We start from the raw sequence: 25,527 nt of genomic DNA on the forward strand, positions 1-25,527 counted from the left end.
GGAGCCAGGGAGGGAATGAAGCTTTTCCCTGTGCAGCAGTGACTCTATTTTCAGCTGTAGCCCAACAGATTGCTTCGCTCTTCTGCCTTATCATCCAATACCACCTTAATGCATGCAGCTACGCAAGGTTACTATTAGTGACTGATATTGCTGGTGCTGCGGGCTGGAGGTTTTAACCCTAAACAAACCAAAATCTCTACACTAGATCCTTAGCTCTCCCCAGGTTTTCAGATTGTATCAGTTATTATTTTTGAGCCTTTTTTTTTTTTTTTTTTGTAAACCAGAAAATGTGGTTTGTTTGTTATGCCAGAGGACGATAAAGAGAAAAGTCAGCCGTTCTCTAGGACCAAATCAATCAGAGGTTTACCTTGCAGGGAGTGACTGACAGGTCTGGCCCTCTGGCACTGTAATTTATTTTCCAGGCTCAACTCTTCGCAAGTATCGCATGTCACGCTTTTAAAGATGCATACATATATATATATTTAGAAACAGCCAGGTGGTTATATTTAGTGCAACTGTAGGTACAGAAGCACTTCTTTTTTTAGCTTCTGTTGGTGCAAATATAGAGATAGGAGGGAATCAAACAGCCTCTCTTAACCTCTCTCCTGTGCTCCTGCGAAAGCGTCCCTTCCATTTGGCAACGTGCCCAGAGGAGTCTGCAAAGCTGCTATTAAGGAAGGGTTGTGGAAGGAACTGGTCGAGGAATGGTGAATTTACAAGACGTTCCCAAATTTCAGCCAAAGACGCAAAATACTCTCATTCCACTGTGGAACAAAAATGGGGTACAAAATAGAAGTAACAGTTTCTCCCCCACAAGCTGGAAGGTCAAAACAATTTATTTTGACCTTTTAAAACCTATTTTGACATTTTCAAACCTATTTTGAGGCTATGCGGATCACAGGAGGTGCACCAGGAAACCCCAAAGGGTGAACACCCCTGAGTTAAACACTAACTTCAAGATCAGTATCCTGTCTTGTATCAGCAATAGAGTGGCCAGCAGGACCAGAGCAGTGATCATCCCCCTGTATGTGACACTGCTGAGGCTGCACCTCAAATCCTGTGTTCTGTTTTGGGCACTTCACAACAACGAAGACATTGAGGTGCTGGACAAGAGAAGGACAATGGAGCTGGGGAAATGTCTAGAGAGTAAGTCATATGAGCAGCAACTGAGGCAGCTGGGTTTGTTTAGCCTGAAGAAAAGGAGGGTCAGGGGGGACCTTATTGCTCTCTACAACTACCTGAAGGGAGGTTGTAGACAGGTGGGCTTCAGTCTCTTCTCCCAAGTAACAAAGGAGAGTATGAGAAGAAATGGCCTCAAGGTGCTGCAGGGGAGGTTTAGATTGGATATTAGAAAAATATCTTCTCTGTAAGGGTTGCCAAGCATTGGAACAGGAGTCCCAGAGAGGTGGTGAAGTCACCAGCCCTGGAGCTATCTAAAAGATGTGCAGATGTGGCACTTAGGACATGGTCCAGGGGTGGACTTGAAGAGCTGGGTTAATGGTTGGACTCAATGACCTTAGAGGTCTCGTTCAAGCTAAATGATTCCATTCTGTTCTATTCTATCCTCCAGTTCAGGATCCCCCAAATGCACCTTTCTTAGCAGATTGGTGTGGGTCCAACCACAGGAAGTGCTACAAACTCTGTGAAACCCTCGAGGCTCCCAACCCTTCTTGACCACTTCCATCCTGGTAAACTGGGCAAAGTGGGGAAACTGGGCATCTCCAGAATGTAGGTCCAAGCTCTGGGAGGCAAATGGAGTCTGAGGAGTCTGCTGGAGTCCATTGATGTCCTGGCTATACTCCTGTGGAGCATGTTAAACAACACAAATACACATTTTCCATGGAAAAGATGTTCCAGGCAGCCCTGGTTTCAGACTGTGTATCAGAGAGACCCTTGGCAAGGAGCTGCTGGCTGAAGGAGTGAGTAGCACAGCAGGAGAGGAGAGCACAGCATGCAGGGATCCCTGGGGATGCAGAGTCCCTTGCCAGCTCCCAGCTGTTCCTGACAGCTGCATCCCTTGGCCTGACAGCAACTGCAACCACTGAAAGTCATGAAAAACAGACAAGTTTAACAAATACATGGGCTTTCTGTCAGATCTTAAGATAAACCTCTGCTCTGGCCTGAGCAAGTGTTTGTGTGTCCCAATATATATGATTTTTTCAGGCTGTTTTCAGCTGGTCCGATAAAAGGTGTTACTTCTCCCTGCAGATCTCATTTTGCTTTAACACACAGGGGTACGTACTTCTGCATAGCCTGTTATAAATGCACCATAAAAACAAAGGCTTGCATTTTTGAAATGCCATTGTCCATTTGTATTTCAGCTTTCCCTTTCTTGTCTGTTTGGTATCTACTGGTCTGTCCACATGTGGACACGCTCATTTGCACATGCACAAATCAATTAACACGCACCCTCTCCTGTGCAAATGAGCTTGTCCCTTGGGTAGTTGTATGTCACAGGTCAGTGACACCTCCATAGCTTCTTTTAGGAGCTGGAGGTAAGTTTTTCACATGTTGACCTTGACCCCCTCTCTACACCAAGAAAAAGAAAAAAATCTTTGCTCCTAAAATCTCAGACCTTGTTTTTCACACTTCTCAGAAGGAGAGGAGGATAAAGCACGTGCAGACCTAAGAGTGTATTTTATAACCGTTGAGAAAGTAATAAAATCTTCTGCTTCAAAGCAGAGATACATAATCCATGTGTATCTGCCTGGAGCTGGTCTGAGCAGAGCTCCCACAGGGCTGAGATATGACAGGTGCAAGGTGATGGACGCAGTGTCACAGGCTGTTTGGAAGTGGCAGTGTTCATATCCCGAGTATTGGTAAGCGCTTGGAAGTTATTACATCCCTTGCTCAATGGGTGAGAAAGGTAAGGAGCACTTTCAGTAAGGTCTAAACACATGGGGCAGTGATAAATGCAAATCCCTCAGGCTCTGCACAACAGGGGTAATGGGTCTTCAGCTTCAGCAGAGAGAGTTACAGTCTGACTGACCTCGTCCAGGAGCACAGAAGACAAAAAGACAAGAAACTGCAGGAAGCAGTAGCTATGACAGAAAGAGGAAGAGGTGTTTGGGTTCCAGGATCTTAGAGACATGGGACTGCCCTGGCCACAGTCATCATGGGGGGAAGACAGGCCACACTGCCTGACAGCAATTTGGCCAAAAGCATGCTAGTGGCAGACTGCACATTTATCTTGGTTGAAATAACACTTTTTTGGGGGTCCATTGAAGCCAGTTGAGCATCAGCACTCACACCAGCTACCTCCAAAACAGAAGTCAGCCCTGGGATGTGCATCTCAGTACCCCTGGGGTGTTAATGTGCCTGCAGGTGAGGACAATTGTAGGGGCAGCTTCTCACTGGGGCTGCAATTGCTAAAGGCACAGCCAGCAAACCTGCCAAAGTCATCAGTACCAGGGAGAAATGCCCTTGGGACACAGTGAGACACTGACAGTTCAGGAACTGACAGCCTGGGACTAGCCCTGCCAGGATCCTTCTTTGCAGAGAGGTCTGAATGCCTGTGGTGTGATGGTTAAAGAAAGACATCTTTCCCTTGCCATTTTTCAACCTTGAATGATGTATAATCACCAATATTTGCTGAAGCTGCTTGTTAATGATGTTTACTGAAAGGTATTTTCCCCTGTGTCTACCCAAAAGGCACGATGCTGTCCCACAGTACACAGCACAGCTCTAAACTGCCAGGAAGGTAAAGCAAAAATATCACCTTTTCCAAGGTGTTAAATGACTAGCATGGACTTGCATACTTAGTGTACTCTGTTCCCCTTTCTGCCACAATCAATACCACTCTGATTTCTTTATCACGGATGATGGGGGATGGAGATGAGCGATCCTGTTCATACCTCAGCTTTGGCATTTTGATTCCCAAACAGCCCATTCACTAGTAGCATAAAAATAATGTAAAAACAAATAGATCAAATAAATGTAGCTTGAAGACATTCTCTATTACAACCCTGCTCTGTATTCTATAAGCAAAATATGTACTGCGCATACAAACACCGGGGGAATGGAGGGTTGCAGGTATTAACACTGACATATCAAGAGGTTCCTTCATGAGACCGTATTATCTTTGCAATCACCTACAAGTATTTACGTTTCACGAATGACGTTTTCCAAACATCACCTCCAGCTGTACTGCCTCGTGCTCTTCTCGTGAAGTTCAGGCAGAGAACGAGGCCAAATCAAGGCTTTCAGGGGGTGTTTTTGTGAAAGACCCTGCTGTAGGGGGAAGCAGTGAGTGTTGGTGACCTTGGGTAGGGGTGATTCTGTGGCAGGGTAGAACTGGAGTGATTCTGATTCCCTGTGCTGCTGGAGGTAAAGCATCATGTTTCTAGAGGACATCAGTCAACGGCCAAGACAGGTAAATCCACAGGAGTAAAAAGGGCGTGCAAATCCCTAGTTGGATTCTTCCTCTAACCTTCCGCAAGGTTAGGTGGGGTTTTCTTCTCATATTTTGACACTGGTTTCTTTGAACAAAGTTTAGCATAGGCAGGCCTTGCAAACTATTTCCTAGGACTCATCAGTGGGGCAGTTGTGGCAAATTTGCCACTCGCAGAGTGTGGCTGAACTCACATGGCATTTTTAGAACTTCACTGGATAAAAGATGTGTTAATGAGGAAGAAAGTTTAAAAGAGTCACCCATTCTGCAAACAGCCTCTCTCTGCAGATATGCTGAGTGAACACAACAGTGCTGGCAGTTCAGAAAGTTTGAAAAACACCATAATCAATTAATGAATTTTTTTCAATATCAACCCACTCCTAAATCCTGACCACTAGTTCAGATAGGGCATTTTATGACTCTAATAAAACAAATTGTGGTGTTAATTGTCCCAGATTCAGTTCAGCAGGTTGCCTGCAAGTACCAGACTGATTCCAGGTCTGCATCATGTCCTGATTCCAGCACAAGTTATCCATTTTACTTACTTAAATTCCCTTTGCAGTTCCAATGAGACGTGCCTCTTCTCTACTTCCTCTCCTAAGTCATTGTGATTACCTCTGCTGATAAAAAGCGCCTGTTTCACTTAGTACAGTTTACAGGGTAAACAAAAAACCACACACACTCTTTTTCAAAAAGTGAAGTATCTTGGAACAAAAGGTGCTAATATCTTAAAAATTATTAACCTATGCCCTTCCTGCTCAAAGCAGAAATCCAAATTTGGAGCAAGGCCAATTTATATGACACTGTATGAATATGTGGCTTGTATTTTTATAATCTTTCTTTTTTATGTGCCGACGAGCAGAGCAGGAGGTGACTGGGATGTGGGAGACCAGGGCTAAACTTCCACTCTGTCCAAGGGAATGTGATCCACTGCTTTGCCTTTTACTAGGAGAGTCTCTTTATCCTCTGCTTTCCAGCTGTCCTGGGCAGTGGGTGCTCCCAGCCAGCTGTTGCTAAACATTCTACTATTTGTTGGCAGTGGGAAAAGAAAACAAGGGAGTGCCCATGGGAGGCTGGAGAGACATACAGTATTGTAAATAGATAAATAGGTAAGCAGAGTCCAATCAGAGAAATAAATTAATTTAGCATTCAGCTGTAGGTCCCTCCAAGTACACCCTAACTGCTGCAGTAATTGTGCTGAAGCCAAGGGAGCTTCAGGATTTCTCTCCAACTGCAAAACCTGCTGTGGCACCTCTGAGATCACTTGTCCAGCACTTTATCTCAACTTCATGACCACTGGTCAGGGAAATATAGCTGCTGCCTGAGGGCAGGTCATGAGAGTTCAGGTCATGCCTCTCTGACCCTCCTCAGTCTTTTTGTGGGATGCTTAGGGCACAGACACTTTTCATAGATACCATGTTGGCAATGGAGTCCCATGTGAACCTGTGCCATTGGTATCCAGCTTCTTCACTATCCCAGAGCAAACTGAGTTGTCCACTGTCCGGCTGTCTGGGCATTACCCAAATCTTGGTGAGTCGCTCCATTGCATTTTGGTGGCTTTTGGAACAGACCCTTCCTGAATTTTGTCTTCAGAGCACCATTGTGAGTTTTGCATTTACAGATGAAACTTAAAGTGGCTGCAAATTAGGACAAATAAAGCTCATCTTAGAAAGAAGTCCTTGCTACAAAAAAAAAGAGTCTTTGAGGACACCAGTCTGCCATGTAACAGGCTCATCTACAGCCATACCTCCTGTTTTGTGGATTCTCCAAATATCACAGTTCCTCCAAGAGAATAGTAGACCTAAATCCATCATACTTAAGACATACAATTAGATTAACCCTAATCATATAATTGTGCCTCTGTAAGTAAAGTATCTGTAGATGAACTCCTGTCCATTATAGGAACTGTTTCTTCTGGCATCAGTCATTTGTGCTTCCACAACAGGTGTTGCTAAGTATTTCTCAACTAAAGAAAGTCAGATGAATGGGTAAAGTTATGTCACAAGGGATACTGTTATATTTGAAAAACTGAGGCAAACAAGATCACCTTGTAGTAAGTTAAAAGTGCTTCCCCTTAGCGAGGTGAGAATTTGCACTAGCTCAGGTAAACAGCAGGGATAAGTTATGGCAGAGACAATCTGCAGGCACTATAGGGCCTGATCCAAACCCCTTTCATGCTCTAGGAGGTTCTTTCTTGCCTTCCACAGGCACAGAAGGAACCAAGTGGATGGGAATTACCGTTGTGTCAGTCAGTGCCAAGATCTGCCATGAAAATCTCAAAAAAAAAAAATCTTTTCCAAAAAGGCTTGCTACCAAGACAGATAATGAAGAAGATGAAAGCTTACTCATTTTACATTCCTGTGGGTTCCTTCTCTTTACCCACCTCAGACCTGTGAGACCTTCTGATCTGTCTCCTAGACTGTTGTTTTCCATTTTGACTCTCAGGTTAGCATAAAAAACTTCTCATGGCAGAGCAGTACAACAGGTCTGCTGTTCCCACCATCCTGTCTAAATTGCATCACAACTTCTGAAGCAAGGCCTAGCAGGGTGGATTTTACCCACTGCGGGTAGTTCGTGGAGAACCACTGCATTTAGCCTGCAATTCATGTCTCCTTTACACAGCCAGAGTGTGGAAAGGGGTCTGAGCAGAAATTGAAATCAGCCTCCTGGGTGCCACAGCAAACAGGCAAAGTCAGCACACCCCCAGTGACACCCTTGGGATGTAGGCACCTATAGAGAAAATAAATGCCTTAGTCACTTAGAGTCTGTCCACAGTATTTATGGAAAGCTGATACCTACAAGCGTTTACAGAATTGCATGAATGGGAAAATGTTTGAACGAGATATTGCTGTGCAGGCAGCCACCATGTGGGACCCAGTCAGCCAGCCTCCTGTATCAGGATAATAGTATTTTGTTAGTAGTCTTGTCATCTCCACCTCTGCAAGTGTTCCTCTGCCAGTCTTGCACCTTGGTGAACCACAGGGTCATTTCCAGTCCCTGGCAGTATGCTCCCTGCTGAAGAATGAACAGGGGAATGATTGCATGTGGGAAAATAGTATGCTGAAAGGAGGAATGGGGGGGAAACCCACACCCCTAGCTTTCTCTGGAAGAGCTGGAAAATAGCTGTTTCCTGAGCCCCAGGGTGGGTGCATTAGGGAAAGGAGAGGTCTGAGAGCACTGACTGTGTCGGACCCACTGAAGATGGAGGGCTGAACTCTGACCTGGCATCTTTGGTAGTGATGCTAATGAAAACATTATGTACTATGGAGCCATGTGTTGAATACAAGCAGAACTGGGCTGGTTCTTTACATCTACCTGGTATATGGGTCACACAAGCGCTTCCTCAAACAAAGATTTGTAGTCAGACTGTGTTCAGGTCAGTTGAAAGCAGATCACAGCTTCCCAAAGGACATCAAAGATAAGATAACAAGCACACACAGAAAAATGCAGTCTGCCTTGAATTCCTCTAGAGGGTCACTGGGGCACTGCAAAGACAACTCTGGGTTGAATGAGCTGGTTTGTCTATTCTCCTTCCAGGAAAATATGGTTTTCTCTCCACAAACCTCAGTAATTAGAAAAGGAGAGATGTGTAGAACAGTCTTGCCTCTGGAGCAAGGGTGCAAACATCAGCTCTGGATTGATTGTTTATGCATGTGATCTGCTGTGCCTGGGGATCACATGGCTTGACCTGCACCACATTGCAACACAGAAACCGAGAGCGGTGCACAGGGTCAGACCAAAGTTTTTGGGTCATCCTGGTAATGCATTCCCAAAAGCAGCCAAGGGTGAACGGGGAGTAAGAGAAACCTGGTGAGAAGATAATCCATCTCATTGCCACATTCTCATCTTCTGGCAGACGTGAGGCTTGAAGGACTGCCTGAGCTGGAGCTTGCAGCCAAACCTCTGTGCCCTGCAGCACCAGTTAGTCCATCTCCCCAACTCTGGCTGAGTCCTGTCGAAACCTGTTTGTACTGGAGGCCTCCACATTATCTGGTGCCAATGAGTTCCCCGGTTCAATTACGTATGGTATGGAAAAGCATTCTTTTGCGTACATTTTGAATCATTTGCCTGGTAATTTCAAAGGAGCTCCCATTCTGTCCTATCTAATTTTGAGGATGTGTGCCCAGTAGCTAGACCATAGGACTGAATCTCTGAATTAATTCTATTTTCATCTCTGTCATTCTTCTTAAAGAGCAGGTATTATTATTCATTGGGGTGAGTTTCACCTTCAGCCAGCTCAATTAAAATTACCTCAAGCAAATAGTGATCTGGAATTTGGACTGAAATGACATAGTTGAGACTAATGTTCCCTATATGCCTGCACAGAACAGGTAAAAACTAAACTAGGCAATAAAGGTAAAAATTCTGTTTTAAATTTCCAATGCCTGCATTGATTTGTGCAACTGAAACTGCTGCCAACATGTTACAAGATAACTTGTCATACGGCAGTAGACCCTATTATAGAGCAGAATGCCCATAATTACAGAAAGATAAGACGAGATCCCACATGCAAAGCAAAAATGTGTAATTTCTAAAAATAGTTATTACCTGAGGACTGACTATCTATCTATCTGTCTATCTATCTATCTATCTATCATCTATCTATCTATCTATCTATCTATCCATCTATTGTAATTGTGCTATTTCTATTGATGTGTCTCCACTTCACTTGTCATTTGCCAGTGAAACAGCACAAAAATCTTGAAAAAAATCAGCCAGACAAAAGAGTGCTTAACCTGCGTTAGCAGCTGAGAGGGGTTCACAGATATAAAGGTGTTGGTTATATCTCAAGATGAGAAGTGGTAAGTGTCCGCATTAATTATAGTCTTGGGCACATGCTTGTACCGTGCTCACAGCCCAGCGTTAATGGGATTTCCCCCCCTTCTTTCAGAGGCAAAATCCACAAGGAAAGCCAGGCAGCCTTTCTTCAAGAGGTCGTTTGCATCCAGGACGTGTACAAATCTCTTTACATTTATTTAGAAACTAAGGCAATTAAAACACCCCAGGTCCCTCCTATTAACTCAGAAACATCATTATGAAGATGCTTATGCCACAGCGGCTTACTACGCTCGGTTTACTGGAAAACTGGAAAGCTTCATTTTCAGCCATTTGATCAACAATTTCCCGAGGTTGTTAATGACTTGCAAAAATCTGCCCAACAGTAACAACCTCAGGGAGACCCCGCATTCTCTCCTCTGAGAACCCCTTTTGTTTTCAGAATGAGAAATTTAATTAGGCAAGGTTTTTTTTGGCAGAGGAGTTCATGCCTTGTGCCCTCAACAAGCAAACCCTGTGTGACTGCCCAGCGCCACCCGGGAGCCTGAGCCTTGGCAGAGCCGAGGACCTACTGGGGCAAAGGAAATTAATCGATTTTAAAGTAGTTCCCACCGCGTTTTCCCCTTGTTGGGCAAGGCAAGCAGCTGAGCTCGTTCCCCTCCTTTTGGAGTTTACCCCTGTGCCACGCACGGGCTCGTACAGGGGTTTCACGGGTGGGAGGGGGGCGAGGCGGGGGCAGCAGCCAAGAGGTTCGCTGGGGCTGCTCTGGGGTTGGCCAGGAAAGCCAACACACGCAGCCGGGTGGAATTCCCCCCGGCGGGGCGATGTCTGGGAAGGGCGCACGCAAACAAACCCATCCGGGCAGGCACAGAGATAAGGGACTGCCAGGTGCCATCAGCATTCCCCAGGGCTTTCTCAACTTCCAGCGTCCTAAAAAACCCACGCTCACGAGGCACGCTTAGGAATCCCCAAAGACTCTCCATTAAGTCACTAATTGCTGCTAATTATCGTGAGAATGATTTGTGAGTGCCGGTAATGTGCTTGGTGCTAAGGAGACTGGAGAGCAGTGCCAGTCCCCAGCCGGTGGCACTGGCGACTGATGGATGCAAAGATCACAAGCAGCAGCTTTAGAAGCAGGCAGCATTCCCTCGCTGTGGAGCCGTCCCAGGGGTGCTGAGCAGGATGTGGGCTCCCTGGGGATCACAGAGTGGGCACCTCCCAATAGGTGAAGTCAGATGGGGAGAGGGTGTACAGGTCACCCAAGTGTCCCCTCATCCGTGCTGGAAAGGGTTGTGCTCCAGCTCTTGGAAAAACTACCTTTTCCACTACGGCCTTGAGGTGTTTTTTTTTCAGCAGAAACAGAGGAATGTCATGTTTATCTGAAAAATATTAGCAGTGTCTCCTCCATGTATGGTCTCATCACAGGAGATCCAAGTGTACAGACAAGTGTAAAATTTCTATGATGATTGTGCCTTTTTTTTTTTTACAGTTGCTACTTCTTCTACATGAAGACCTTTGCTTCATTTTGCTCCGAGTAGAAAACAAGAGCCTCTGCCTGACTGGTTGCACTGCACTCCTCCCTTTCCCTCCTTTGCCAAGATGTGTCTGTAGGCATGCTCCCCAAGTTATTTTAAAGACAGGCTGGCACTAAGGCACTCACAGTCAAAGGAGAGGAAAAAGATGAAGACAGATATTTGCTCTTTGCTGGCAGGGGACAGCAAACTGCTGGAAAAGTGTCCCTTTGGAGGATAAGAGAGGCTCTTCCTCTTTGGCTGGCAGAGTAACACACACAGCTCCCAGCTCTCCAAAGGGAAAACAACTGCCTGTAGGTAAGTGCTCCCAGGCTTAGGCGCTCCTCAGTCAGCAACTGCCTACCAGTCTCCACCTCCCTAGCTGCTGTTCTTTGGAGAGAGATTTTTCTTAAAGCAAGTGTTCCCCTGCTCCTTCTCAGCTAAACAAAATAGGCTAAATCTGTGATGGCATCTCCTACAGAGCCCCTTATTTAGTTTGCTGTCAAAATCATTGCATGTATTTTTTTTTTTTGCACAATTTTATTTCACAGCATAAAATTAATAGAGAAGGAGAGTGGAGCTTTAAAAATCAGTTGCAAACAGCATGTTCTGATGTAAATGAACACTCTCCAGCAGCATTTGCAAATCTGTAGTGGAGCCTTGTGCATCAGACTGAAAAGGAAAACAAACCAGGGACCTGGCTACAGAGGGAAGCCTAGGTTTTCCCGTCTTCTTTTTTTCTCTCTTTTACAATTCAAACTGAAAGGGGGGAAACAGGCTAATAACATACAGCTGAAAACTAAATTAGATATTTAAATTTCAGTCTGTTAAGTTAGGGAAGTAATTGGTGAACCCTCCAGAAAGAATATGCTCAAGGTCCATGGTTCTGAACCCCTCTGTGAGATGCTGGGCTCTGCCCTGTCTCCATCTCCTGTGCAAAACAAGTGCAAGCCAGAGACAGGCATTTCCCACTCAACTTGTGTGGCTGTCAGCACCTGATTAGCAAAAGGGAAACAGGCCAAGATTGTTTTTAGCCTTACACCATCCCTTTAAAGTTTTAACTTCACAACACATTGATAAATGATGAATGTGCACCTGAACGAAATCCAATACAAAATTCCTTTTAAAAATTACATTGAAGTGAATGCAAAACATATATGGGAGTTGGAAGCTGGGTCTCCAGGCTGCTACCTGTCTGTCAGGGCAGTCCTCTGAGCCATAGAGATTCATCACTCCCTATAGGAAGTCATTCAGAAGGAGAGCTGTGCCTCGCTAGACAACCCCTAATTTTCATATCTGTTATCTGGCCATCATAGCAACAGCTAGAATGAGATTAGGCAGACACATGGATGGATTAGATGGATGCTTTACATTCCTTCTGATGACAAAAAAAGGGCTCTGGGCAGAACACATCACTTGCCCCAAGGGAGGACAGAAAAGGTGACATTTCTGTAATAAGAGAGTAGCTCCATGGAAAAAAATTAAGTCACCCCCATGAGTAACTCAGCTGGTAGCTTCTCCTTGCCCACTTTGACTCAGTATTTGTGGAAATTTTGCTTTCAATAGCAAAATATTACAAGCCACAAGGCTACAAAGTCAAAATGCTCTGTTTATACATAAAGCTTTTCACTGAAGTGTCTTAATAATTTAAACAGATACTGTAAAGCAACTTGTTGAAATGTCTCCTAAGCTTGCTGTTGAAAGCCCATCAGACCATAGAGAGGACACAAATATTGGGATTGCAGATGACCTAGTGGGGCTTTTCCTACCACTGCCGATGTGGTGGGTTGGCTCTGCCTTTTCGCAGGTGCAATATTCTGTTCATGGGGGAAACAGAGAAGCTTTGCCTTGAATCTTGCAGGACAATTTGTTGCCTGAAAGGATCCACCGAGATGCAACAAGCTCTGTTTAGAAACGGACATATCCAGCCTGGAGCATGGGGAGACAGTAAAGCATCTGTTTGACTTCCTCAACGGGTTTGCTGTGTGTAAATCATTTATCCCTGCTCCTGCTCCCCTTCCTTGACTCTCACGATTTGTATTTTTGTGTTAAAAAAAGCGACGCCTGCCTTTCTGTTGGCGAGCAGCTTGGGACACATTGCCTGGAGTCTGACCTCAAAGTAGGGTGGGATTTGAATCTGAAATCCACTCGGTTTGATCTCACAAGAACTGCCGCGCTGCACAGCTTGTACATCTTTAGTAAAAGGCAAGCCTTCAAATCCATCCTTTTCAGAGGCCTGTCTCTGTTGTCAGCTGCCATCTTTTGAGAGAAAGATCTAAAATTAGAGAAAAGCTGCCCTCCACTGCTGGAGAATACCGCTGCTGTGACATATGAAAGCAGAAATAAGCTTCAAATAAAGGTCTTCTGCTTAGGCTCACGTAACGAGCAAGAAAGGCTTTGGGTCTTTCCTGTCCAGACCGGCATTTGTGGGGATCTGATTTAAATAGGCAGCCACAGCACCAATGCTTATCTTTGTCTGCCTAAGCGTTTATACTTTGCCTGTCATCATAGGTGCCGTTATTTTGATGGAAACCTACAGATCCAAGGGTTTTTCTTTTAAATACCTTTCCTAGAAATCCTGGGGGATGCCAGAAGACCCTACTCTTTTCAATAAATCAGTGAAAAAGAAAGAAACCCTCCGTATGGAAACAGCAGCTTGAGACCTTTCAAATGTGGTGGTTGGGATGAGGTGTGGACACTGAGCAGGGACTGAGCTGTGGCTGCAGCCCTGGAGGCCTCGGGTTAAAATCTATGTCCTTCAGCTCAGCCCCGAGTCTGGGGTATCTCTGGTGAGCACTGCCATATCCCCCCTGACTCCCGCTGTTGCCCCTGACACCGTGGTCTCTGTGCTCCACAGCCTCTGCGCTCCGCTGCATCCCTCCCGTTAAACAGCGTTTTCCTGCCCTGGAGGGATTAGTGGAGTTTACAGGGTTAGATCTGCTCTAATGTACCGTGGCACAACAGCCCAGGCGCGGTGCCCAGGGGCGGAGAGCCCCGGGGAGACTCCCTCCTGGTGCCGGAGGGGAGAGGAGCTGGTACCGCACCAGGGCATGCGAATTAAGATGAGGAATGAGTTCAAGCCTCCCACTACCTACGATAAAGCAGGATTTGACTGGGAGTAAGGCAGTGTTATTGTTTCCCTTTTAATCTGCGCATTTTACAGTGTCCCGAGAGCAGAGACGCCGCTCTAAAACAGCAAGGGTGTATTGCTGAGACTTGCAGCAAAGAAAACAGAAAACAAACCTTCTTCTCTTTCTTTTCTTCTTTTCTTCCTGCTCCCTCTCCACCCTGGGCATCCAAGGTCCCCGGTCCCCGCTGTGTCATCGCTCAAGCCTGCGCTGCGCTGGTGATGTCATGCCTTAAACTACACACCGATGTCTCCAGCAAGGGTCAGGGGCCCTTCCTGCAGCCCAGGCTGGCCGTGCTCAGTCACTCTGGCAGCACTGGCCTGCTGTGTCCCACAGAAACAGGCAACAGGGGGGAACAAGCAGCTTGCTGTCAAAGAGACATTCCGGGCATTTGGAGAAAGAAAAACTTAGAAACGGCCTCAGCAGTCACCTGGCTGAACAAAAGGTTGTTCAGTAGCTGATTTTAAAAAACACTGGCTAAAGGTGAGTACACGGAGGCCAAGCCCTCACCTGCCAGATGGAGTTCATGGGGAAGGAATCAATATCGGCACCAAGAGAGAGGGAGAAAAACGGGACCAAGGGAAAGGTGCACGTGTGAGGAGGCTTTGCTTTTGCAGGATTAGAGCAGATACCTTCAAAGCTCCTTTCCCACATTGCAAATGCAGGAGAGACTTCTCCCTGTTTTCATCCTCCAGGCTCTCCCTCCAGCGGGGCCCCAGCAGCTCCGGTCCTGTGCACTGGCACCAGAGGCTGTCTGCGGAAGAGGTTCTTATTCAGATCCTCTTCACCACAATGACATGATGGCCAACTTTGTCATGTGCCTGGCAGAAACAGAGGCTTCAGCACAGTGTAAGTGGCTTGCATCCAGGGGCTGAAGTGCCAGCATGTTTTCCAGACCCTTTCAGCTCATGAGACAGACCGTGACAGGGGAAAAACAAAATTAATAGCTGGGCTGCAAGTGCAGGTAATGCAGACACACAGTACAGGGATTGTGGAAGGTAGGATCTTGTGGGAGAAGGTACCTGGCAGCTTATGGGGGAGCGGGATTTGGTCACTGGAGTGAAAAGGAACCCATTTTTCTTAGGCAGGAGTGGTAGAAGTTCGACTCCCTGAACAACTAAAGTGTAACCAGGGTGGCTCATCAACCCCTGGCATCACCCCAACACTGGTGTTGGTACTGCAAAGGGATTGGATCAGGTTATTAAAGGGCATGTCTAATTGTGTGCAGCCAAAAGTGCATATACTTTTGGTATCAACAACACTTTAGGCCTGATTCGAAAGCCAATGAAACCACTGGGAAAAATCCAGTTATTCCCTTGAGTTTTCTCCTCTGAGACTGACCTTATGGGAATAGTCCCACAAGAACCCAAGCTGCCAGTGGAACTTGGCTACTTGCATGCTACATAGATGGAAAACCAGGACATATTGCTTAAACATGAGTATTAGTGAGTCCCTGTTGCTTGGTATAATATTACTGCCACGCATGACCACGGAGGATTTGCTCCAGAGCCTTGCTTCATCCCTCTCTCACCTCTCCTCTCCTCTGTTCATGGAGCTCTGTGTGTCAGAAGCAAAACCTGACTGAAAATAGGTTATTTATTTTAAGCCAAGACATTCGGATCAAGTTCTTATGATGTCCACTGGCTAAAATACCTGATCCTTAATCTCTGCTTAGCCTCTGACTTTGCACTTGACTTAGGAAGAGGGTGTGATCCGGTGCTGCTGGGATGAGTGCTGATGCAGCCCCAGGAGACCATGAGCAAGAAGGTTGGCAGAGCAGGAATAAATAGGGAAATGAGCAGCTGCCTGAAACCCGTGGGGCCAAGGCATGTCCTGCCTGTTCTCAGGCAGGACCTAGCTGCTGAAAGCAAAGTGTCTCTGTGTGGGCAGTGGGTGTTGGCCTCACTTGCCAGGCAGCCCATGGGCTTTACAGCATGGAGGCTGCCCTAGACATTGGCCAGTACAACTGGCTCTCTCCAGGGTTACATTGCCATTTTCAGGTGCTTCTCCAGTTTATGAGTAGAGAAATACGTGTTTTGGTGAAGACCTTTGGGCAGAATTTGGCCACCCTCAAGTGCTGTAGAAAGCTCACTTCCAGGACACCTACCTCCTGGTTACACCCAAGCCACATGCAGAGCAATGCATCCCACTGGCTTGGTGTCAGTGTCTTTTGATGGCCCCTTTCAACAGCAGCCTGTCTCATCGTGCTGTGCATCCCTCCCATGTCCCTTAACTTGCCCTGGCTTCCCAGAGTGCTTTCCAGCCTGCACAGGGGGATTGAGTTCCGGCAGATTCCTTGGGTGAAGGAGACAGGCAACCCAGCAGAGATTCCCCTACTGCCCCATATGTGTGATTGCTCCCAAGCCATCCCAAAGCACACCCTAGTGAGGAACTGACACCAAAAAGAGAGGCAGAGCTGGTATTACCCTAAAAGCTTGCTTCTGCTGCTTGGAGGGCAGCTCCCTGCCTGGCTCCTCATGTCCATCAGCAGGTTGCCCGGCCTGGGAGCAGCTGAGCCAGGCCTGGGGTGGACAAAGTGTTGTTGCATCCAGGGACTTGCTTCTCCCAGCAGCCCTGCATCTTGAAAGAAAGACTGGACCCTCTGCTGTGCAGCTCCCAAGGAGAAAGTAGGAAAGTGGTCAGTGCAGAGTCAAGCATGTTTTTAAGCTGTTAAAATGCTCCTCTTCTACTTCTATTGTCAGTAAAGAGAAATGGGAAAGTCAAACTCCTCCACATTTGGGAATAGTGGGTCTCTTGGTGCTCATGAACAGCAGGATCAGCAGAAATGAGGTGCCTTTGCTGTGAGGCTGCAGAGCTGGAGCAGTGCCATGGTGGGGTGGGGAGCTCTGGGCATTCAAACAAAAGAAGTGGACACAGTTAAAAGGATTTTCTGATATTTGTTTAGCTTGGCTGCTACACTTTGCTGAAGAAAAGGAAGGTTTTTGCTAAAGTTGAAACAAACAGTAGATCAGAACATTAAATAAAGGGTTAGCAAACCTGCCAGTAGTGCTAAGTCAGGTATGCTGATGAGGTCAAAATTTAATTCCACACTGAAATTGGAAATTTCAAGTACAAGTGTTCACAGCAAGCCAGATTACATTACCTATCAAATGTCCAGGTGCTCTGAGGAGTCTCCTCCATTGTCATTTGTCCGATCAGTATTTACAATAGTAAAATCCACTGTGGAAACAGAGACAGAAGGAGATCAACTTTTTAGTCTATATAGGGCAGACACAGACTGGAAAGCTGGAAGCTGTCCAGCCTAACGTGGGGCCTCTTGTAGACTGACAAGACCTGCAGTGCCATTTAAGCATCTTCCTCTGATCTTCCCCCCAGTCCCTGTACACCCCCTCAGCTCCCCCATTAAATTGTACTAAGAGTAATTGAAAAGTGCTGGTTCAGTGAGATCAAGAGAAGAGGGCTGGAAAGATAAAGAGAGTGCACCTGGGAGGATTGTGGTTCATGGAGGGATGTTCAGCAGGTAGGTTGATTGGGGTGCTGGCAGGGAGATGCACAAAACTGCCAGTGCTGTGATATCAGGCCTCTGCTCAGTGCAACATATTAGCTCAGGCCAAAAAAATAAGGAGTTTTCATGGTTTGAGAGCCCCAAAAATCCAATTCCCTAGTCCAAGCCCCCCCAACCATGACAGCAGTATAATGGAGTAATGTTACTTCTGCTCCGACAACATCCTGTGGATCCACTTGAGGATCTCCTGAGCATTTGGTGGAAACAGAGGTGTTCATCTTCTCATTACTCCTGTGGCAAAATGAGCAGCATGAGTAACTCCTTGCAGGGGTGAGTAAGAGGTGCACAGCCTAGGTTGTGTGTTCCTTGCTCAGCATTGTACTGTCCATCTGCAGAAAAGCCAGTAGCAGATCTGGGGATACACAACATCTGAGTTTGTGACTTAAGAGTAGCAATTATCATAATTAAGCAGTGGTCTCAAAATACTCCCTGGGTTACGAATGCTTCTGTGCTCAAGTAAACTCCCATTTACCTAACGGAGCAAGGGCACAGCAATTTTGCCCCAGAAGGCTTTGTATGGCATATTAAATTTGTATCCTCAAATTACACATCTAGTTAAAGCACTCATAAGTAATTTTCCTAACTGTTTGCAGAATAAACCTATTACCAAGTTAAAATTAAATGAGCAATTATCATATAGCATAATATAATATAAAAATTCACTCCTTACAATCCCATCTAAAATTCACCAAATAGAACAGCAATACTGTGCAACTAAGCAAACAGGATAGGTGTGAAATTAAACAGGATATAGATGCATTGTGTGAGAGAGATTTGGTGGTGGAAATGAGTCACCTCTTTGTCAACAGCACTGCTACCAACTGCAGCGTGCTGTGTAGAGGGGAAGCTATGTAGAGGGCATCCAGGACAACAGTGGCTGTGCAAAAATGACACCAGTGCCATCCCAGTCTGCACTTGGACACCTTTAACAGCAGGAAGTGCCACAGGTGAAGCTCAGAGTGCCCAGGCTGGAGAGCTATGCAGGGTGAGGGTCCCCATCCCTTCTCCATCCACTGGCACAGCTCCAATCCACTGCCATGGGAGATGCCTCCAACTAGAAAGGATGACTGAAAGCTTATGGGCAATACTGAATCCATCCAGTGCCTCTGGTAAATAAAGTCAGGTAGTGTGATGTTAGAGCTGTTCTAGTGCCCAGCTGAATTCACAAATGAGCTCCCTTTGACGACTTTGCTTCAACATGCCCAAAAAGGTGGCAGTACTGTGGCCCATGCAGCCCAGGTCCTGCCCTGCAGCCATCCTCAGGCTTCACTCTCAGCTGCCAGCACAGTCCAGTGGGTGCAATCCTGCTTTCAGGTGCACTAGCACAAACCCAGGACTGGGCTGTGGTCCCAAATTCACCCCAGAGGTGCTCTGTTTCCAGCCCCTCTTGCTGGAAGAGGCTGATGTGTCCTGATGGTGGCCTTCTCTGAAGGACAGCACTGCTGGGAGCAATGGACCAAGACACCAGGCTGTCTGACTCTGTCCAGACATCACATGGACCACAGCTCCTTTCATGTGAAGTCCCATGCCAGCCTGCCATGGGGGCATCCCACTCCCTAGAGGGCAGGAAATGGGTGCCCTGATTTAAAAAGCAAGGAAAACTGACTTTGTTCCACACTATTTTGCACATTAATTGTTGCATAAATGCATTCAAATATTTGTAAGGTTGATTGAAAATGTTGCTAAATCAGACTGCTCAGATTTAACCACCAGAAATTAAATCAGATAATAAACAATCAGCATTTCATTCCTACAAAAGGATGATAATTTTGTAGGACGTCGAGTTTATATTGTCTATGCACCTGCATGTGGAATGCTAGTGATAGAGTGAGATTTGATAGCAAATTGGACTGGCAGTCAGTTTTTGAACATAATTACTCAAAAGAAACCACCCGGAATCAATTTAATCATAGTGCAACTGATTTTTAATTTCCAATGATATGAAAAAGTACCATTCACATGAGGGAGTTACTGACTTTGGTTTGTAATTGTGGAACATCTGTATTATAGCCAAGATAATTAAATAAATGCTAAGTATTTCTTACTTTGTAACACAGAATAAATAAATAAATAAATAAATAAAGGTGCCTCCCAAACAGCAAAATGAACAAAAGGGAACCTGGCAGGCCACTCAATCCACGGTTAGACACAATCTATACTTGTTTCAGTTGCGAAATTCTGGGAATACAATCAGCAATTTCTGTTGAGGCTCTCCAGACAATCAGCAGTGGCATTAAGACACGGTGGAGACACAAAGCCCAAGTGCTGGAAAGGAAGCATTGCTGCAAAATTCCATCTGAAATTTGGTGTGTGATGCTGAACTCTGTCCTGCGGGAAAAGGGACTGCCCTGGCAAAGAGGGAGGTGCCCGGGGACTCAGTCTGCCTTCTCTGCTCTTGTCTTTCGAGGTAGGAAAATGCTGTATGGCCATCAAAAGGAGTGAGACAGAAGTGTGAGGGCCCTTTTCATCTCCTCTGGTTGTGGAGGTGCTCGGTGAGGGTGTGGCAGAGGAAGCAGCTGCTCACAGCTGCCTGTGCATCAGAGGGGAAAGCAGCCATCAGGTCATGTGGTGACTGGAGAATGAGTCCAAAAAACACATGGTGTGTGTTAGGAGGAGCAAAACAAACTGCCCCGTAGCAAATTGGTCTTGAGAGGAAAAGGCTGAAGCAATTACATCTGTTAATTTCATCTGGGATGGGAAGTCATCCCCAACCTGCTTTTATTCTCTAAGCAATCTTTTTAACCAGTTTTGGTGTTTGTTCTGGATGTCATTCTCTTAGCTGGAAGCTGCTGAGGCACAATGGTCTTAAAGCCCTGTATCCTGAAACAGATATCTGAGATGAGACAAAACTGGATTCTTGCCTTCTCATCCTGCTTTTTGTTCGGGGAGGCCAGAATTAGATCCTGCCTTCTCATGAGGGGAAACATTAAGAATAATTTCTCCCTCTGATCCTGTTGGGCAGCATGGACAAAAGAACATAGACCCCGTGCATCTGCAGAAAAATGAGGTGCTTCCTCTCCCCTCCATCAAGAACTTGCCTGGCAGCAGGCGTGGGTATTTCTGATGAAGTAGCCAAAGAGCAAAATACGCCTTTCTGCTTTTGTGCTGCCTTTGTGAGGGTTGTGTGAGGACAGACAATACCTGAGCTGATGGGATGCCTGGTAGCCCACAACCTTCAAACAGCTCCTGGAGATGCTGAACTGGCAGAGTGAGTTCCCAGTGAATCCAGGCTTTGCAGGACACGGCACTGCTGGGCTCTGGGAATCACGTAAAGTGCTGCAGCACTTTGATCCGAGGCTCAAAGCCAAAAGAGCATCACTGAATCGCAGCCCCATCTCCTGTGCACCTGATCACCAGAGGGGAATAGAGGAGCCTGTGCTGGGCACCAGGGGATCCCACATGGCACAGATGGATGCCTTGGCAGCACAGCAGGGAAACCAGGGATGCTCAGGGAGCTCTCAAACCCAGAGATGTTCAAGGGGATCTCAGCGTAGATGCAAGTTCCTGAGGGACTGCCAGCCCACATGAGGGGAATGCAGGAGTACCCTAGGAACAGATAAAACAAACTGTGACAGCTCCTGAGCCCCTCCTTCTAATCAACATAATGATGTATTTAGGGTCATATGCTGCTTTTTGTCTGGCAAAGTGCCCCTGGTGACAGGCAGCATTTAGGCCAGGAAACTTGTCCTTGTCCCAGACATAGGGGCACCAAAGAATGGGTGTTTATACAAGGCAGTGTAGTGCCCAGCTCATCCTTCAGGCTTTTGGCCAAACCAGCCTGCTCCGCTATATATATTTAAGATTGATAATTCCTGTCACAAGAAAGCCCCAAGCAGTTGGCCTGGCTTTAATAAAACACAAGTCAGTGGTGCCTTCTCTGTTTCACTCAAGGGTGAAATAAAAGTTGTGTTCATCCTTCACAGAGCTAGGAAAGGACACGCATCAGAGCATTTCAGGTGAAACCCCCGAACTCTCGAGATTAGGCTACCCTACCCCACGAGAGGCTTTTCTCATCCTGCAGGAGTCAGCAGCAGCACAAGTTAAAAAGCTGACCCAGGATTCAGGCACCAGAGACCAGTCACATCAAGAGCCTCAATGGCCCTCACTTTTCTGTGTAATCATGGTTAAAGCAGTCCACCAGCTCCCTGGGGTTAAGATGCTGTGGAGTTCAGTCACTTCACTTTTGCTTCTCAAAGAAAGAAAACTAGAACAAAAAAAAAACCAAAACACTGCAATATGCTCAAGAAATCCAAAGGCTAGAAGGTAACATACACCAAGGAAAGTCAGCTTTCATTCTGAATAGGTGTACTCCTGTCCTGTGTAGCCTGTGTGCCATACCATTGGAGATGAGAGATCCTTTCTTTACCATACCTGTCTCACAAAACCCCAGGCAGATTTCATAACTCCATGCAGAATTAACAATGAACCATGCTTACGAATGACATCCAACACAAGTCTAACAAGAAGCAAAGATTTAAAAGGGTGTGTTAACTATTTATTTTTATTTTTGAAGAGCCCATTTGAGAGTGGCAGTGTCCCCAGACATGCCTGTTGTATTCCCAGGCAATGATATAGCTCTGCAGGATGGTTAAAAATAAACTTGTTGAAAGGCTCTCTCTCTCACATGCTCCGGGGGAATTTCCTGTGACTGCTACCTGCAGGGTATGCTTAGCAGTGACATGCAGGGAAGTGCTGGCACACTTCATCCGTCTTGCCCCACCCTGTCACCAGGGAGTGGATCTGCCGGGAAAGGGCTTTGCTGACTCACCAGGTAGGATTCAGGTGCCTAAATATCAGTGTCTAGTGCCATGTGAAATGTCCTAGGGGATCCTGATTGATTCCCAGCAGCTGCTTTGGGAGGGTGGATGTTTCTGGTTTGTTCTTTGCTGAGTCTGCCCTCCTCAGATATCCCCAGGTCTCTAAAAGGTGCTGGGATTTATGGGACCCCCAGTGTTCCCCCCTTGGGTCAGAGAGATCATCCTGGTGCAGGCATGCAGGAGGTCAGCATAGAAAGCAGAGTGCCTATGTGGTTCCTACCAAGCCAGCTTTTATAGAGCAAACCACACATGTTCCCAGGTATGGGATGGCTCCTGCAGGAAATCACATCATCTCATTGTCCTCCAGGTGAGATTTATTCAGTGGGGACAACTGAGAGGCCCCAATAGTTTTCCTTCTCTGTGCCTTGTGAACCAGGCAGGAGAAATACGACATAAAATACACTTGTACCCAATGAGATCTTTTTAAAGTAAAAATATAAATTGTAATGTGAAACTTCAAATAAAATGAAAAATGACAGCATCTTGTGGGGAGGAAGTGCAGGCACTTACTGTTCTATCTTATTCAAATTGGTCATCACTTTACTTTCTGGTTTATTTTTCCTCTCATGAGACCTAAGAGTCTGATGGGGAACTGTTTGAATATCCCCAATGAGCTCAGTCCCCATCCTGAACAACTGACTACTCTAGATGTTACCTGGACAGGAAAGTTTTGCCAGATGTCCTAGCACAGGATCAGAGATGACACTACTGTTGTGGTATAACTGCCTTCTTCATTTGCTGTTCATTTCTTTCCCAAGTTTAACCACAAAAGAAAAAAAATAAAAAGGGTATGTTAGTGTAGCTGCTCTGTGTTAACACCTTAGACTGCACCCAGAAAAGCTTTCCCACAAACACAAGGAGAAAGGTGAAATCCCTGCAATCTATTATCCTGGTCAGATCTCTGTGGATGCCAGCAGATCAACAAGCTCCTGTGGGCAAAGCAGAGAATGAAGGGTGTTGCTGAGTGACTTGAGGGACCAGTATAATAAAGAATAAAAAGGAAGATTTTCCAGGTTTCCCACAGTCTCTAGGCACCTGGGAGCTTCAAAACCTTCTCTTCTAACCCTTCTGTGGGTTCCTCCTCTGTCCCTTGGAGGCTAGACCACTACTTCAGTTGTTTCTGGGAAAAACATCAGGACATGAAGGGTTATGAGGCAGAGCTCAAAAGCTGCTTTGCTAGTCTGGAGGAAACAATCAGTTTGTGGGGAGGATATGAGTTGGTCACAGTCCCCTCAAGTGCCAGGATGGTCTTTAGGCTCCCAGTCCCAGGGAGAAGAAAGTTTCCTGTCTGTGAAGCAGAGGGCTCTACCAAGCATTTCCAAAGAGACACCATGACACCATTAATCTTTAGGGCATGCAATGAAAACTGGTATCTGGATAAGGTTAATGAAACACAGGAGACTGCAGGGGAAATAGGCTTCTCAGGAGAAAATGCACATTCAAGAGCAGGGCTTGTCCAGAAGCAGGAATCCTGGCAGGGGGAAGCAGCAGATTGCCTCTTACCACCAAAGGTTACACAAGCAGATGGACACATATATTTAGCTGGATGAAATGAGAGGGAAACCTGAGGAGCTGACCTGGAGAATAAACATTCAGAAGAGCTGCAGTTCTTTATTTCAGTGCAGCTGTTTTATACCCCATTAATTTAGCATACTTTTTTTGTAGTAGATGTACTGCTGCCAGTACCCACCAGAGCACTGTGTAGCTGGTTGCTGCCGCTGATAGGGACTCATAGAGAAGGGAAAGCCATGAGGACACAGTCCTCAGCCCCAGTTCCCAGGGCTCCCTGAGGGGTGAGCGTCCAGATTCGGAGCAGAGTTGAGCAACACTTTTAACAATTTAGGACACCAACACAGCGATGCAGTTGGGAGTCGTCCTGCAAAACCAAATGAGGGATGTTGCTGCCTCCATTTGGCAAGGGTTACTCATCAGTTTCCTGGCCACAATCCCTTTTACTGGATGCAGTATCTGCCCTTGGAGCTTACACAGACATAAAAGGGGAGGCTAAAAAAAGCACCCTGACACTGATAGGCTGATAGCACAGGTTTGAGAGGAAGGTTAAGAGCGCCTGATAAACAGCTCATCAAATTGTTTACAAAAGCCACATAATACTGGATCCTGTTAATTCTTAAACGTGTGTGTAACAGGGTTATTGTCATTCCAGATTGAGCTACCAGGCCACATTTCATCTGTCTCCCCTTGTCCACAACGTACTTCCAGCAGCTGCCTGGTCCTTTTCAATGGAGGAGCCTCACCATTCCTGCCCTGGCCTACCCTGGCCCTGGTTAATGCTGCCAAGCCGCTGGATCTCACTACAGCCACTCTCCCTGCTGGCACAGATCCACATTTTCCCCCAGTCCTGCAGCCCTCGATGTGCAGCTGGGGTGGCAACGAGAACGAAGGTGGTGCTTAGGGTAGGACCTCATCCTGGGGATGCTGCAGGTACTATTGAAGCTTTGAAGTACAGTCTCAAGTCAGAGAGTCATTTACTGTCTAGTTTCATAGAGTCTGGTGATGCCCAAGCCCTCCTATAGGAGCAGCAGGACATCTGAGAAGTGGATCCTTTGTCAGAAAAACTCAAACTTCCTGAATTAGAGCCCAGTCATAACTTTTCCACTATCACTCAGTCCTCTCTGCTTTAATGCAAAATGGCTTATTTTGCATTCCTGAAGATAGACCTGCACTTTGGAATCTTCCATAATCCTTGCTGTGCCTCCCACAAGTGGGCATCTCTATAATTTCCAAGAAGGCATTGAGCAGACTCGTCTGCAAGGGGAGCAGAGGGGCGTGGTTGGGGGGCTCACAGGAGCTCTCACAGTCCCACAGTGCCCTCAGTAGAGCCTTTCCCATCCTCCCACTCCTGCACCCCCACCTCCCACCACCCCACCTTTGGGTCAGCTCCGGCCTCCTGCAATTCATTGACCTCCCCGCAGAGATTCGTCACTTCTTCAGTGCTCTGGTAGTCAGGCCATGATCTCCTTGCTTTTTCCCAGTGTTTTTTGTCCTCTTGCAATGTAAATTAATGCAGGATATGCCCTGGCCTCTCTCTCCTGCTACCTTCCTTTGGGAATATTAAGGAAAACAGTTAATTATATTTTTTTTCCCATTTACCAGTGGCCAGCTCACATCAATAAATTATCCTTACCACATCTTGCAAGTAAATTTGCTGTCTCTTCTTGAGACCTTTTCCCTTGCATGTCTGAAGAGTTTCATATTCACCTTGATCTCTTGCACAATATTTCTTTCATTGCTTATTTTTGCTTTTGTGTGTTTGTCTACGTATGTGCACACGTGCGTGTTACTTCTTATACTCGCTCCCCTGTACCCTGAAACACTTCCCTCCCTTCTCTGGGGTGATATTTTACACTGCACAAATGTC

At 46.3% G+C, this 25,527-nt stretch overlaps 1 long non-coding RNA gene across 1 annotated transcript; it reads left to right on the top strand.

Moving 5' to 3' along the window:
• The first annotated feature begins 599 nt into the window (after nucleotides 1-599).
• LOC108641594 lies at nucleotides 600-9,093 on the top strand. The gene is made up of 3 exons (XR_001922112.2): nucleotides 600-707; nucleotides 8,247-8,416; nucleotides 9,074-9,093. It is a non-coding gene; the product is annotated as an uncharacterized LOC108641594 (long non-coding RNA).
• The last annotated feature ends 16,434 nt before the right edge of the window (nucleotides 9,094-25,527 follow it).

The sequence above is a fragment of the Manacus vitellinus genome, unplaced genomic scaffold, assembly GCF_001715985.3.
Source record: "Manacus vitellinus isolate BGI_N305 unplaced genomic scaffold, ASM171598v3 scaffold_7_pilon, whole genome shotgun sequence".
In the NCBI taxonomy this organism is placed as follows: Eukaryota; Metazoa; Chordata; class Aves; order Passeriformes; family Pipridae; genus Manacus; species Manacus vitellinus.